This window comes from Lotus japonicus, chromosome 4 (genome assembly GCF_012489685.1).
Source record: "Lotus japonicus ecotype B-129 chromosome 4, LjGifu_v1.2".
Lineage (NCBI taxonomy): Eukaryota > Viridiplantae > Streptophyta > Magnoliopsida > Fabales > Fabaceae > Lotus > Lotus japonicus.
This window is the reverse complement of record NC_080044.1, coordinates 12,689,580-12,704,372: the sequence shown is the minus strand read 5'-3', so window position 1 is coordinate 12,704,372 and position 14,793 is coordinate 12,689,580.

Below are 14,793 nucleotides of genomic sequence, written 5' to 3'. Positions count from 1 at the left end.
ATAATTTATTTTCCCAATAAAATACTTCTAAAACGATGGCTTCATTTAATTTAGTGAGAATGTATCAAATAAATAAAACATTAATCTAGAGAAAACAGACAAGAGGGAATAGGGAAACTAATAAACGAACATAAATCATGCTGGAAAACTTGTTAATTTTAAGTAAATAAATAGTTTAGGAGATTAGGTTCCATGTTAGTGTCATATGACTCATATGAGGATTTTTTAAGATGGCACACATCACAGGGATGGGTGATGATGTATTTTGTATAAAAAAATCATTGGTTTAGTATAAATGGATTGGAAGTAAGCACACATAAAATGTAAATGAAATTTTTCTTATGAATTAAGATAAAAATTAGATTTTTTTCAAACGAAGAACACATCTGCACTTCCATTTTTCCTTTACATAAAAGTTTTTTTTTCTATTAGTGCTTTAACCCGAGCAATATCTTCTAGCTAGGTTAGTGGATAAGATGGTTGCGCTATTGCACATATTTGATCCAAATACACATGTAAATGTTTTTTTATAAGCAAATACACATGTAAATGTGTTTGTATATGACAAGTTGACAAATAAAATTAACCATTATCTATCTAAAGAGAAATATTGAGGCACTAATACTTCAACTATCTATATATTTTTTAGCTCTCTGATGCCCTCTTTGATTTAGATCGGTTGTAATGTCATTTCAATTCATTGTTAATTACTAAAATACTAATTTCAAAATTCATTATTTATTTTTCTTTAGAAAGTTAAAATTCATTATTATTTTTTTCACAAGTGAGGGGAAACCCCGGGCAACAGAAAAGAAAAATTACCTACGAGCTGGTGATGAGTTCAGGGCAACATCCCCCAACAAGTCCCGCTCTAACAAACTATGATATTCACGAACATGGTAATTTCTAAGATGGGAACCAAAAGCGAAACAACGCACAATTCTGGCCAAATAGTCAGCAAGAGAATTACACTCCCTCTACACATGGTTAAAAACCATAGCCCCATGAGCCTTCACTGTATGAGATAGGATAGCAATCCGGACTTAAAACTCATTATGACATGACAATTTTTTACATTAATCAATTAGCTATCGATCAGTATGAGATAAGATAGCAAACGGTATTAAGGAGGTCATAAAAAACATTAGAGTTTTGATTTATTTATATTTAGATTTTTTTTACATCTCATTTTCTTTTTATCTATCTTATTTTATATTTTATTAAGGTTTGTGTTTTTAAAATGTGAAGATATCTTTTTCCAAAATATTAATAGCTTTCAACATTGAATAAGATATGAGGTTCATGGTTCATCTCTAGTAAGGAAAAAAAGCAAGCAACACGGTGAACAGGTCTTATCTACTTTTTTACTTATTGATTGAAAACAAACAAAAGAGACTGAATTTAAGAATCCGTAGTTAACCCATCATCAGCTACATCAAAATTGTATATGTAGTTCTGATGATGGTTGCAAATTGGGAATATGCATTATTTGTCAAAGAAAACCATGGATCCCTTTCACTCTCACCCCACCAGCTACCACCCCCACAAGACAGGGAAGCAAGAAAAGAGAAGATGGAGAAAGCAGAACACAAAAGCAAAATGACAGGCCATGATTTCAATATGAGTAGCAATTAGCAACTTGTCTCATCCCATTAGGATTAATATGGCTTACAAATGAAATGAAAATTGTGGATTCTAACTTTAAGTCCCACTTTAAAATGTGTGGACAAAGAGTTCAAACAATAACTTTGCCTAATGATGGTGAAAAAAAAAAAGCAAACAAGCACTTGTATAATCATCCAAACCAAAGATATCCTATTTTAATTATAAAAAAAAGTAGAAGTATCGCATCCAATTTTGTGGTGATTTTTACTAGTATAGAGTGGAAAATTATTATTTTTATTTTCAACGTACTTTCAATCCACAAAAGTTAATGTTTAAATGTGGTCGATATTATGCAGTAGTTTACTTACCAAAATAGTTATCACAAGCAAATAATACTTTAGAACTTAGTGCATTACTTTTTAGTTTTAACTAGGGGTAGAGGTGTATCCAGGATTTTCATAGTACTAAATTTATTTATTATTGTATCAACAGAGATTTTTGTCATATAAAAAATATTTGATTGACTTTTTATCATATTAAGATTTTTTTCAGTTCTTAAAATAAAAAAAGGTAAATTTAATAAATCATTAATTACTTCATATTTTGAATTGATTTTGTTTTAAATAATGAAGTTTTGTGATAATTAAGGGACTCGACTAAAATTCTACCACAGCAGCAATTTTTTGGGGGACGAGACTATATGGCTAAAGAAATACCTATACCCGGTGAAAATTTCAAAATTTTTTGGGGCGGTGACCCCTGTCAACCTCTCTAGATACGCCTCTGACTATGGGTCAGTCCAATCCAAAGAAATATTTCATTCAAATATAATGTTCCTATTTATAAGTGCATTTTAGAAGATTTAATATACTTGGAGAATTCTTACAGGAATTTTATATTTTAGATTTTATTTATACTTCAACTTTCCAATATATTTATTGGAATTCTTGAGGAGTTCACAAGTGCACCAGAAGAGGGTTGAATTATGTTCGTGGAAACTTTTTCGTATACAATTGACAACTTCAATTTTCTCTCTTGTGCTTTGAGGAATGTCTAGTAGGTGTTGCAACGGATGATCGTGATGTATAAGCAACAAATCATGCTTTAGATAATGAAGTAAAGTAAGAGAAGAACACACTTCTTGTCTTGTAGATCATTTGACTCTTTTCACTAAGTTCTTTTCAAGATGATATGACTTTGACAGTCTTTTTTAATTTGTACATTTTACTATATGAGTTTGACTCTCAGTGTATTTGAGAGCATTTGAGTATTTTTCCTCGTGAGAGTTGAGCATACATATTGGCTTATGATGAAAGCTTCCTTATTTTGTATGCTGAATAGACGTTGTGACGTATACTCAATTGACATCACTCATATGTTTTTCTCTCATTTGCTAAATATATAACATCTCTTTGTTTGAGCTCTTTCTCTCTAGCTTTTACTTAGAGGTGTGTCATAGGTCTTCAATGGATATTTCACACTCTTGGTGTTTTTGTTGAATTGTTCTTAGGCTTAATTCCACTTTGGGCCCCTGATGTTTTATAAATGTGCGATATGCACCCCCCGTGTATAAAACGTGCGGTCAAGGTCCCTGACGTTTCTAAAACGTGCGATTAACGCCCTTCCGTCCAAATCTGTTTGGTTCCTCAGTTGACCAAACGGAAAATGCTGACGTGGCATTATTTAATTAATTAAATAAATGAAAAGCACTATGGGGTGCAATCCCGTATACAGCTAGAAAAGAAAACAACATAAAAGAGAGAAGAAGGTAGTCAAGAAGCAACCAAGAACAAGGAAAAAGAAACGAGAGGAAGGCAAGTATGCTGCAAATCAGAGGAAACATAGAAAGCTCAGAGGACAGAAGAAACTGCTGCAAGTATGCTCCTAAACTACTGCAGTGTTCACCCCCAAACTACTGCTGATCTGAAAAATTCAATCTGCCTCTGTTCCTCTTCCTCACCCTCTTCTCCTTCTCATTCTCCCATAAACTCAGATCCGCACCCAGATCGACCTCTTGAAGCCATGTCGGCAACCAACAAGCCACAACCACCACCCGAGCCCAAACTGAAGCAAGACCCAGTCGAACTCGAACCCAGATCGAGCCAGATCGATTGCAGGTGATGGTGGGGTTGGGGTTCCGGTTGCTGGTTTTCATGGGGTGTTGGTTGGGGGTTGCAGGTGGTGGTTTGGTTTTCATGGGTCCTTTGATGATGATGAAGAAGAAGAATAAGAAGATAAAGGTGGAGGAGATGAATTTCTGGGTTCTACAGGAATTAGAAAATTAGGTTTTTTTATTTTTATTTTTTTGAGAAGATGAAGGAGGATAACACTGGGAGGAGGAGATGGGTTGAGGTGTGGTTGAGGAAGCCATGGAAGGAGGAAGGAGGAAGATGAAAGAAGAAAGAAGAAGAAGCGTGAAAGAGGGAGAGAGAGGGTCGAGTGTGAGAGAGAGAACTGAGTGAGTGAGAATCATTTTTTATTTTTTATTATTATTAAGTTTTAATATTTTATTATTTTTTATTAGAAAAATGATTTTTTTTATGAAATTAAATAAGTGTCACGTTAGCATTCCGTTTGGTCAACAGACGGAACCTAACGGAAGGGCGTTAATCGCACGTTTTAGAAACGTCAGGGACCTTGACCGCACGTTTTATACACGGGGGGTGCAGATCGCACATTTATAAAACATCAGGGGCCCAAAGTGGAATTAAGCCTTGTTCTTATTACCACCACTCTCATTTATTACTCTCTCCCTCTTGTCATCAATATGAATCATTCTTTTTATATCTCCACATTTTCCATTTTATTTCAACATTTGCTTTCTTCAAGACCCCCACTTAGTAGACGTTGAGTTTGGCTTGAGTGAACGAGAGCTTCTTTTAATGGATATATTCATCATCGTCTCTTAGCTAAGTTGAGGTTGAATTTAACGTTGACAACTTATGACAAGGATACTTTCCAATAAAGTAATGTAAACAGTAGCCTAGAAGATATGTGCAGTTCTTCTTTGGCGAAGCGGGCTATGTTGACAAGACTTCTGACATGATGTGTTGAACAACATCAACAAGTTTCTATACTTGAGAACTATAGTATGTCCGGATGTCAATTGAGCGTATTGTATAAGTGTGTGTTATATCTTCAAGGCCTCATGCTTTCAGCGTACTTGGCATTTAGCGTGTCACGTCTTCATTGTACTTTCTTGTTTGAACGATGAATGCTTTAAGTAGTGAATAGTCTGATGAGTTTTGTGTGTACTGTGATTTAATGAGATTGATCTTTTGCTTCATGTAGATGATTTGACTTTGTAGCATTTTTGAGACGTTAAAGCTTTTGTTTCTTCCGTGTGTTTTTGTTTTCTTCAAAACTTTGTAGATTCTGATTCCTTTGTTTTTTTCTTATATATGATGCTTCATATGACAACGTTTGGGCGTCTCTTAATATTAAGAATTTTAATTTGCTTGGTCGATGACAAATTACTTTTGACATAGTGATCAGTCTTCTAAATCTTCCTTTTTTTCTTAACATATGACCTTAAGATGAACCTACATATGAATTCGAATTTGAATAGCATAAGATCGTTAATTTTTATGACTTTGTCTCTTGTCATCATCAAAACTTAAGAACATGCATGGAATAGGAAATAGACTTAATTGACCTAACAATTCTTTTGTTAAACCCAATGAAAATCTGTTATTACTAATGCGTGCCTGCAAACAAACAAAAAATGCATCACATGTATTAGCGTCGACTAAGCTAGCGCTAACATATATAAATTAGATTCGACCTATATGATCGTCGCTACGAAAACAAATTAGTGATAACCATAGTGCCATGTATTTTGTGCCGGGTTAGATCAAAAGTTTTAAGTTAAAAATTATAAGTTATGCCAAGTAGCTTATATAAAAAAAACTAGTTGTGACATATTTAAGTAAGTCAAATAAATTTTAACGTAGCTAAATTTTTTGACAAATGAAGTAACCTCCAAAGACTAATTAAAGATATCGTCATGTGATATGTGAGAATGATTCATTAGGTGAAATTTATTTGCTTAAAGTTCATGTCATGTCTTCACTCTTATTTGATGTCTTAAAAAAGGCTATCTCTATTATCATTTGCACGAGATATGTAACATCCCACACTCTAACCAAACAGGTGATGACCGTTAGACGACGAATTAACCCTAGAACTAGGAATGGACTAGGATTAGGACTCTAACTATATATATATATATATATAGTTATTCATACTACCTGTCCTAATCCTAGTCCACTATATATATATATATATATGATACGTGTATGTGTGTGCTTGTGTGTCTACATATATGCCTATTTTATGCATGATTTACGATGCGACGATAGAACGTCGGTGTGACGATTAGATCAAACCGACAATCAAAGGTACCAAAGACATGGTTGTCATGACTCCCATTTAATTGGATGACTCGAGTAGATGAGGATAGGAAGCTAATCTAATCGAATCTCTTGACGATAGTAACACACTGTCTCAGATCGATCGATAGTCGAACCGACGAGCCAAACCTTAGCATACAATATGTGTTAGTATTAGGCATTCAGAGGGGAAATACACTACTAGAAAACCCTTAGTATTCAGAAATGATGAAGCATAGTAGACGATTTGTCCCGACTTGAAGGCAGAATAAAATAATTGAACAACCGGTGCCCTAGGTTACTATTCACCCATGATGACACACTACTATTCATCAATAGTAAGCACCATGATGGCTTCTAGTTCCCATAAACCTCTCCTGAATGATGCTTGGACGAGTACAGACCTGCAGCAGCACCTGGAACCTTGTGATAATCAGCTTGCATGCAATTTCATAGGTGGTGCAACTTGGTTAAGCTCTTAATCTTGATTTGCTTAATTTAGCCACTTACAGCTTATAAAATGGTACCATTCAAACCCCTTGAGCCTCAGACATTCCATTCCAACACTTAGCCTCTTTAGATAGTGCCCAGAGAGCTCATAGAGAGTGAGAGACCGAGAAGAGCTTCACAAGCTTCTTCTCTTCGATTCTCTCAAATTACTGAGTGTTAGAGAGTAATTTTCGTTCCATTGAGTTCTTGAGAGAGTAAGGATTCGATCAAGGTTAGTTTCATGAAGCTTTGAGCCTAGAAAACACAAACCCGTGAGCACCCTGCAACTCCGGCGAGCATTTTCCAGAATCTGGCGAGTGCTCCGACCTGTAACTCGACTTTTCTCACGTTCCAGACCTCCATAGCAACACCCATTAGCACCAAATTCATCCCCATAACCTGTAGAGCAAGTCCCAGTGCCCGGAACAGCACGGCGGTGACGATTTCAGCACCTCCGATCATTTTCTCCGACGAATCTCGTCTTCTCCGGCGAGTGAGTTTCTGCAACTCTCTCATTTTCACGTTGTTTTTGATCCAAAACTTACCCTTAAGCACGTTAGGACATTTTTAGGAAGCTTTAGACTAGTTTGGAGCCTCGAATCACCACGAATTAGAAGAACCAATATTTGAATTTTCAAGCTCGAATGAGCTATCGGGTTGAGCTTCTGGCCTCGAGTTAGAGTGTCAAATCAATCATTTTATGCTTCTGGAACATGGTTGAGCCTTTTAGGATAGATAGAATCGATGATAAAGCTCTGAGGTGAAAAACCCCAATTTCACCTCACGGCCGACTCAAGAACTAGCAAATTGAGGTAGTTACAGTGCTTAAATGCTTCTATTAATGTCTTAGAGGAACTCAGAAGGTTGGAAACTATAGGAAAAGAGTATCAGAAGTTAGTTTTAGCCTAGTTTGTGAATTTCTTAATTTGCAAGTAAACTTAGGATTAATTTGAACTTAAGCTAGATAAATCAGCTTAATTAAGTGATTCTGAACTTGATTATGAGTTAGGGATACTAGGAATAGAATAATGAAAGACCAGAAGTCAGAAGTCAGTAGGTTAGCATGATGAATTAGGAAGTTAAGTTAGTAAGCTAATGAATAAGTGATTTTGGCAAAATGGCTTAAGGAATAAGTTAAATAGTCTAGAGGTGATTTTGAGCTTAAGGACTGAGTTTAGTAACAGAATCAGGTCAGTAAAGAAAATTGGTTAAGTCTAAGAGTAGAAGGGTAATAAAAAGAAAATAAAATTAGTACATGAATTAGTTTATATTTTTGGCTTCATAGATTTATAATCCGACCATAATCCATGATGCAGAGCGTGAAGGATCAGGCTCTCGAGTTTCAAAAAAAATCATTGAGTCACGGGTAAGGGGAGTTAGACAAGACCTTGCCTTGGTACATGACGAATAAGTAACCGTTAAAGCGATAGTAGGTATATTATTATTTACTCGCTTGTTTACAATTATTGTTGAATTTTGTGAAGTAATGCTGAATGTTGCTTGTGATTCATATGTAAATTGCTTGTGAATGATGTATTGCTGCATTGCTAGTATGGAGAGAAAGTATACCATGGGATATGGTGATACTTAGGAAATCGGTCTAATAGCCGGATAAAAGAATTGTCTTACGACAATATGAATCTAAAAACATCTGAGGTAGGAGGGTACAGGGAAATAATTCACCGGCTTAATGTGTTATTGATACTTGGATTTGAAAACTTGACATACCCGTCAAATGTTAGGAATCACCTTGTAACACCCCGATTTCGGTGGCGTCACTTTAGTAACCAAAAGTAAACTTAATGCGGAAAAACGTGAATATTTTTTTTTTTCGATATAATAACTAAGACGAGACTGAATTAAATAAAACCCAACAATAACAAAATCAGAACTAATATATAATACATAAACAGCCCCCGCTGTAGTACTAACCTCGTCACGAGTAAACCTCCAGTGACGGAAAGAAAAGTGTAGCGCCCGAAGGCAATATGTACAGACTGAAAATAAAGGTGAAGTGTCCGCAACACCATCCCTCAAAACTGAAAATCAGCTGGCCCATCGGCCTGAAGCAAGACCTCCTAAGTCCAACCAACTCTCTGTGATTCCTGTTAAGAAACCACACAAAAGCTATAGGTGGGAAGCTACCCTGTCCCAAAAGAAACAAATGATGTTCAGAGCTAAGACTCTACTCCTACACTAATCCCATCTTGAGGAGCTCACACCAGCACCAAAACCTACATGCTAGCATGATCGTCGTCCGAATTCGAAATCCAGAACGACCTAGTCTATGTACACCATCCGTCATCCTCTCGCTACCGCGACGCGCTCCTGTTCCAGCATCCCAACCTAGTTTCCCCCGAAGGGTAAACCATGGTGAACCAGTCCGCAATACTCATCTGACAAAAGGCGTTGTCCGCCAAAACACACACAGAAGACGCGAGGGTCAACTCTAAAGAACTATGTAGATAATAAACCCAATAGGTACAAATAATATATAGCCACTTAGGCTTATAACTAGAGATATCATTCCTAGGGTTGCATGTTCCACCAAATCATAATGACAATAATAACATTTAGCATGTTCCAAGTAAGTTTATCAAATAGCAACCACACTCATCAACTAAGTCAGTATGCATGTTGCGTGATATGTATGCAGGTTAACCCAGTCAACCAATATGCAATCCGGAAACGGATGGGCATCAAAACGGATCAATCCTAGCACCAGCAACGGTGGGACCATTTCTGCCCGCGTGCCTCTTACACCAAGCAAAGGTATGGACAACAACGAGTCAATCCTAGCACCAGCAACGGTGGAACCATTTCCGCTCGCGTGCCTCTGGGATGGACATCAACGGATCAATCCTAGCACCAGCAACGGTGGGACCATTTCCGCCCGCGTGTCTCTTACACCAAACCAAGGTAGCCAGATCAGCCGTAACCCGTAGGTCTGCCATTTCGGTCTGCTACAAGAGACGTCTACAAACGCTCTTTCACGGCATTCCGGGTCTTATGACCATTTTGGAAACCGACGAGGTCCAGAGTACGTCCTGTGTTAATACCTCATTAATGTTGCATGTATGCAAAATGATTAGTCAAACAACGTCTCCGTCCTCACTCGACACGTCGCCACGTGTTCTAGGGAAGTTAAAGTCTCTAAAAGCTTACCCTAAGGTAAAGTCGATTCTGCGACAAAAGACACACTTCACAACACACATCGCTGCTCCAACAGCACAAGAGTATCACATACTCGGGAACTAACGGTTCCCCGGACTTATCCCCAGGATAGCCCAACAACATCGCTGCTCCAACAGCACAACAACCAACGCTGCTCCAACAGCACAACAACCAACGCTGCTCCAACAGCACAACAACAACAGACTCAACACTTGGATCCGACGACACTTCTCGTTTTCCAAACTATGATTTTCATCCAAAGCCTCCTTTCGAGATTATTACCCTTACTTAAAGATTTAGAGGTTGTTTAATGTCTTATGAATTTTCTTTTCAAAATAATATCCTTTTTAGTCTTATCGCAATTCCTATAAGTTCTCGGGATCTTCGAATCCCCAAATGACTCCAGAGAATGTCTCGATCCATAAACCCTATACAAGGCCCGAACCTCGTTCGTCCTATCAAACTTTCTCAAAACTCTCAAAATAAAATCGGCATGACCTGCCCGCTATTCTCACCATTCAGAATCTCAGATTTTCAGTGTAAAGCATATTTAAATCATCACAATCAACAACATGTCATATATCAATAAATCGCATCATAAACACTTAGCACTTAGCATATAAAGCATGCACCACACATCCTAGATTACCCACATAGCACATAGCATGTAAGTCAATCTTCAAAAACATTCAGTAGATGAATCATCTACATTGTCAGCCGAAGCCTCAGAAAACATTTTCAATCACACACAATCTCAGTGCATAAACAGTAAACAATGTCGAAATATCGACCCTAAGCATTAACTAGAGATTCAGTGAGAAGCCCTCACCTGAAGGTTCTCCAGCAAAAACTTCAAACTCTTCTTCACAAGCAAGGTGTTGATCCTCAGGAGATTCCTCAAAATCACCTTTAGAACAAAACCACAAAAATCAATCAGAATCTATCGGAAACTAAGCTATCGATACTTACTAAGGTTACTCGAAGTAATCTATACTCTAAGGTACGATAATCTAGCGCGAAAAGACAAGTTTTCGGAAAAGGAAATTTCCTCCTCCCCCCTTATAGCTCTCGGCCACTATAGGTAATTGTAGGGTTCGATTTTTCTTCGATCAAACTTGGTTCCTATGCTTTCATAAGCCGTAACTAAGGGTATTCTGAACTCGGAAAAATTATCGGATCAAAAACTGTCGCAGGGGTATTTTGGTCATGATTTTTAACTTAGGATTTTCAAAAATGAAATCCCAAAAATAAAATTTTGCAGGGACGTCACCAACGACGTTTATGACAACTAATCCTACTAGCACTAAGCTAAGGCGATAGTTTACAGCCTAGAGGTTGGAACTTTACTCAAAAACTACATAAAATGGGTATTTTAGGTTCAAATTGATTCCGGCGGAATTCCGGCGACATAACGGAAAATCTAATCCGGCAGAAGTGATCTTGGGCATACATAGAAGAGGTTTAGAATCAGAAATGAAAGATTCAGGATAGTTTTGCAAAAACCCATAAACTATCCACTCAGAAAACTCTACAAAAAAGCTATGGAAAAAGCGATCGGAGGTAAGGATTAGCGACTATACCTCGAAGCCTTGAAGTAGCAACTAACGGATCAACGATCAAGCAAACGATGAAGAAAAACTCTTCTTCCTTCTTCCTTGTTCTTGGCCGCGGTTTAGAGGAGAGAAAATGGAGGAAAATTGTGTTTTTTCTTCCTTTGTTTGCTATATATAGAAGGTGGAAATTCGCGGGAAAATGAAAGTTCCGCGAATCCGATTTTTCCGGCGTCATTCACCATGAATTCTAAGATAGGTTTTGGCAAAGGAATTCCCAAGCTAAGAAGATGTCTCCTTGTATTTTTGGCAACTAATGCAAAGTCGGTGCAAAGTCGGTGTAAAACTATTTTACCCGATAAGTTGGTTTTTGCCTCGAATGTCGGAATGGAAAACTTCCTTCTGAAGAAAGATTGAAATCATCAAGAGAAATGGGTGTACGCGTGTGGAATATTCATTTGAAGCTCTGAATAGATAAAGTCCTCAAAGTCGGGAAATTCTAGGGTTTTGAAATACCAGGGATTCGGTTTCGGCAAACTTCCGATGATTGGAATCGGACGTTCGTAGATCCTAGAGTTTCGCCTCGAACCGATTGTTATATATGGAAGAAGAGAAATTCTAACATTTCTCTGAAGATTTTTGGAATTAACTGCCAGCGTGCCTAAAAGTGAAAATTAGCTATATACTAGGGTTTCTGACCTAGGTTTAAGCGTAAAACGTTCGTGCTATAACTTTTATCGATCATAATGCAATCCTTGAACTTTTCCTGAACTTTCTCCTTCATAAATATATTTCATTTAATAAACTTTCGTTCAGGTTTTCCTTCACATTACATCGACCCTAATCGTGAATAAGAAGTTTATTCGCTTAACATAAGCTTAAAAACTTGGGTCTTACACACCTTAGGAAGATAGATAATAATAATTATAAAATGGAATTAGTGAACAAATAGTTGATACCTTTTTATTTAAATCAATTAAGAAAAGTACATAACCATTACCGGGTCGAATAACTATTTCTTGCCCTAAAACCCGACTACTTGGTCCCTTCGGATCTCGCCTCCAAACACAATGAGGCGTACTTACTTGAAGAGTAAGGTACGGATGTTTGTTTCTAGTTCGCTAGAAACTCGAGAGAATAATAAGGAGGCGATGGATGATGTTTGTAAACAACCTTTCGAAGCGATAAGGAGTAGGAAAGTGTTGTCACTACCCTTAAAGAGAGTGGGAATACATAGACGCTAATGGTGGTCTTGTTCAGAGATGAATAGACTCGGGACTTACACAATGACTCTACCTCTCCATCAGCTACCGGCAGGGTCCGGAGGGTCGGCCTGATGCAACGTACCAGGAGTCGTGAAGTTGTGTATTTATGTCGGAGAGCTACTGAGCGATCATGCCCGGTAAATAGTGGACTGTAAGGAGTGTCCATATTCCCGAGACGACTTTCCGAAGATTAAAAGAAGCTAAGGCTTCGGGCCCCATAAAATATACTCATCACATGATAAATATAATTAAAAAGGTTGGCGATGAACTCACCATTTCGTAAAGAAGTAGTGAGAGAAGTCAATTCGAAGGACGAAGATATAAGGCGGTAAAACCTCATACTATGTATGATCTGTATGTGCTTGTTGACATGCTTGTTTTTAATAGTATGTTATATTGAACTTTATCGTTTATTTTATTTGACATGTGGCTTGTGCAAAGTCGCGTTTGACTCACTCTTGCATTATTTTTACTATAAAGCAGATTACATGTTAGAAGATGAGCCTCCCTCCAGTACTCGCCATTCATGCTGACTTCCCGTCCCGTACTGGCTGGCACCTTGACCCCGCTACCAATTTCTATTTTTATTATGGACTGACCATGTTGTGGTGCAGGGTACCCGGATCAGATGAGCTTGGCTACCCAGTGACCATTCCCCTCATGTTCTCATTCTATATGTCGAGGCATGCCCGGAGGTTCCGTCCGCCCGTTCCTGATCCGCCACCACAGCCTCAGCCGGAGGTGGATCTAGCGCCCCAGGCCGGATTGTGTCCCGATCCGCAGGTTGATGTGAACCCTATGCCCCAGGAGGAGCCATTCCGACCCGTACCTTTCGAGTCAGGAGCCCACATGAGCTCTTTGCGCCTAATCAAGCACCTCAGGAGCCATTAGGTTCTCCGCCCCGGAGGACTGCGCCTCGTCTCAGGTCGACAGCAAGGAAGAGGGTGCGGTCACCAAGCTTTTCCAGAGATGCCCGAATCTACAGACAGCTGTTCGTGAAACCCGATGGATTGGGGGAGAGAGTGCCTATGCCAGTGTCGGAGGAGGGGAGCAACGGTGACATGGAGGAGGATCCGGAAGAGGAGGAGGTTGGGGAGTGAAGCCGTATGGTCCGATGATAGTTCTCACCAGTTTTCTTAATTAATTAAGTTTTTGTTTGATGATGCCTTGTGAGGGATGTGTATACCCTCACTTGAACGCTCTCTTGCTTCTGTCATTCGAACTTTATAGTGGCCTTGGCCACGCATGCTATGTGTTTAATGTTTCATTGTGTGCTAACTTGCTTGCCTTTAGGTATACGGTCATCCATCTGAAAGGGTTAGAGGGGAACTCTGCGACTGTGAGAAGTCGTAAGTGGTCTCTGAATCGGTGCATCATTAGAACGGTAACACTAACACTAACACTAATGCGACAACACACAAATAAAACGGCTCACTTATTCATAAGTGATAGGAGTTAGATGAATACGTCACTTGTGGAAGGGAGACGCCACAAGATATATGTCTCATTAATTAAGCACATTCGGTGTCATGCAAACTCATATACCGACTATTTAGCTGCTTTGGGTTTAGGCAACAATATATAGTTTCGTTCAATAGTCTGTTCCTCGTCATATTTTTCGCCCTGATTGTTTCCATTACAAGCTAAGGGAGTCTAGAATTTGTTTGTTTGTTTTGTTTTTTCATTCAGTACTACCAAATAAATGTCATTTCAATATAAAAACAAACTAAAAAGTATGTTGGAAAATTGGCAGAGTTTGGAAAGCGATTAGGAGGCAAGGAACGTGAGTGGGTTATGCTTCTTCTGCAACAAAATGATAATGGGTTTGATGATGATGACTCACGCCGGCAGCTTTTTCCTCTCTCTACCTCTCAAACCTCATTTGGCAGTTGGGCACGCCTGCTCCCACTCATCGAAATATATACTACTTGTCAAATTCTCTCACTCTCCAACCTTCATTATGTTTTTTCTCGTTTTAATTCATTTCTTTCTTTTAATATTTTTTTTTTTGATAACATTTCTTTCTTTTAATATTAAAAACAATGTAAAAGCTAATCCACTGAGATTTCTTCCTTCGTTTTTTCCTACTCACACTTTTATTTTTCATCTTTTGTCAGACAATAGCTAGTTCTATTCTAATTTCTAAGCATCAACAATATATAGCTATAGGCCACGACCCTAGCTATATATTAGTTCTTCCATGTTATTGACCGGAAAAAACTCATCTCAATGTGAATCCCCTTCCTTCTTAATATCTGGCTTTATTCATAATAGAAAAAGCAAGCTTCTTCACAATAAAAGAATAACCTATAAAAGATA